The sequence below is a fragment of the Montipora capricornis genome, chromosome 5 (assembly GCF_036669925.1).
Source record: "Montipora capricornis isolate CH-2021 chromosome 5, ASM3666992v2, whole genome shotgun sequence".
NCBI lineage: Eukaryota > Metazoa > Cnidaria > Anthozoa > Scleractinia > Acroporidae > Montipora > Montipora capricornis.
Genome location: NC_090887.1, coordinates 7,030,509 through 7,033,008, shown reverse-complemented (window position 1 = coordinate 7,033,008; position 2,500 = coordinate 7,030,509). Strand labels below are relative to the sequence as shown.

The 2,500-nt window shown below is 37.3% G+C and overlaps 1 long non-coding RNA gene across 2 annotated transcripts in view; it reads left to right on the top strand.

The window, feature by feature from the left end:
- LOC138049297 (uncharacterized) overlaps positions 1-2,500 on the top strand; it is a 33,575-nt gene that overhangs the window by 28,907 nt on the left and 2,168 nt on the right. For both annotated transcript variants that reach the window (XR_011132325.1, XR_011132324.1), the window contains one exon: positions 1,808-2,500. This exon is cut by the window's right edge and continues 2,168 nt beyond it. This is a non-coding gene — a long non-coding RNA (uncharacterized lncRNA). The remainder of the gene's footprint in view (positions 1-1,807) is intronic.

The window sequence follows — 2,500 nt, the reverse complement described above, 5'->3', positions numbered from 1 at the left end:
TAATATTGTTGGTTAGTTTGACTTTACCTACTTGAAACGAACATTTAATCTACAAAGAATCATTGTATTGATAGTTATATATATACGGATTATCTTGCAAAATTTTTAATGTTACAGTCACTATGGCCGATGATGATGTTTGAAACATTAGTAACACATGATGGCAAGACAAAAAGCTACAAGATTAAACCACCCACCCCACCCCTTGTTAGACCTTGGCCTATTAAGTATACTTCTCTGCACTTACCACATGTAAAATTATAAATTGGCGTTTTCCTCATGCTATCAGGAATCGAGCAAAGGGGTTTTCTTACAAATGTTATCCCCTCTATATCAACCATTGCGCGATCTAGCCCACTACCGCAGGTGCAGTTCCATTTGTTTCCTGCAAGAGCACTGAACAAAGGCATAGATGTATCTTTTGCACATCTTCACAGTTAAAAATTACCATCACTTGGAAATTAATAATGTAATGACAAAAAGAAATGTGTTGAGCCGGGACTTACAAAAAAAGATGCAGTCTCAGCAGTTCGGACGGGTCTAAAGTACAGGTTACTTTTCACAGGTCACACGTTGACACCCATGCTAATCGGCTAGCCTCACTAGGCCTAAAATCCATATGTTTAGGCCTAAGGTTACCCCGTTTCAAGGTTTTGTGTTGCTTTGGCGGTAAAACAATGACCTGTAATGACTGAACTGTGCAAAGAAGTGATCTGTACTTTAGTTCCTCCGGAGTGTACTTTCACTCCTCTAGAGTGTCTTCCAAAGCTCGCGCACACAAACCGAAAATGCTTCATCAGCAAAATTTTGGGATAAGTTCTTGTTATACTGCTTGTAAGCCAAAGCTTCATAAACATAATACATACATAGTATATACAGGTCCAAATTCCAGTGGACTGTTGTTGCCTTTGTAATTGTATGTATAACCTTAGTTGACCACTCCCCATAGGGGCTCCTCAGGACCAATGAAACAGTCGGCGAAACGACACAATGACAGCAACAAATGTTAAGAATCAGTAACAAACTGGCCTGACACAAATCAATTGCCTATTTACAAGTACATCTGACAGGTTAAACCAGAGACTATCAGGATCAAATTCAACGAGCTGTGGTCTGATCAGGTCTTAAACACTTGATCTTCGGATCTCATTGCAAAGCAATCTGTGACGGTTTTAGCCTTCCAGCAATAAAAGCCCATTTCCTTTTTAAAGAGGTTTCTATGATTTCAATTTTTAAACTTACAGGTATATTGGAATTCCAGTCCTGCCTCCCTTTATAGTTGTTATTAAGTCAGAGGGCAATGTGGTAAGAAAGTTATATGACAAATCACTGCAAAAAATAATACAAAGAACATGTCAAATTATTAACTTCTCCCACGCACAAATGTCAGCCTCAATGATTGATCTTGACATCGCTGGCAAACTTACAAATATCTTATTTTGTCTAGCCCCTCGAAATGTTCCGTTGATACTTCAGTTTGTGCAGTGTATTGAAGGGACCTGTAAGAAAATTGTAAAGCTGATTTATCCCTTGTCTGGACAAAAAAAACACTGCATGATGTATATTATACATAACTCTGGCTATATTTAACCAAACTCCATTCACTTACATATCAAATTAAACATGAGCAAGGGTCCATCGCCAAAGAGTAAGATTTGACCAAATTGGCCAAGTCCCCATCAGCGTCAGAAAAGTGTCTATTTTTAAAACCAGGTTTTGCGAGAAAATAAACATTAGACCAAATACGTTAACTCAATGTTGTACCCAATTCAAACCCTTTGGGAGTAATTAAAACGTTTTGTTTCAGGTGTTTCCATGTAATAGAAAGAAAATGAGATTGCATTAGTAAAACTGATACACAAGGCTCACTGGGAAAATCTGCCTTTGCCATTATGTGACAATATAATCTGTAGACGAACCTCGAAATATCCGTCTAGGACACCTGACTCTGTCTGTGTACCTCGCTTCAACTCAAGATTTGTCCATTTTTCGATTAGATATAGAGGTGCGGCTCTATGGAATAACACCTTGGCCAACGATCATTCAATTGTAAACGCGAGTTGTAAAACTTTGTCAACCAAGTTGAAAGATAATGCAAGTTTCTTAAATTTTAATTTTTATGCTACGTCAATTTCTACTACAGATTTTAGTGACCATGATTATGTATACTTTTAATCGACATGTATCTTACATATACAATCGTAATTGCCATTTAGTTTTAGCTCTCTTACAACATAGGGATTTTTAGTTTAGGCGTATAATAGTATGTAATTTAAGGGATCTTATCTTATTTGTAAACACACGACCCCATAAGCTTACAGCTTTAAACATTATCGTGTTTAAATAAAGGTATATCTATCTATCTATCTATCTATCTATCTGTCAGTCTCGGGCACGTTTCTCGAAAGTCCCGGAACTTTCCGGGGTATTTCACAATCCCGTATATATCTTTAAAACACCCGGGTTTTAAAACATAACACCCTCTCGACCATTTCGCTTT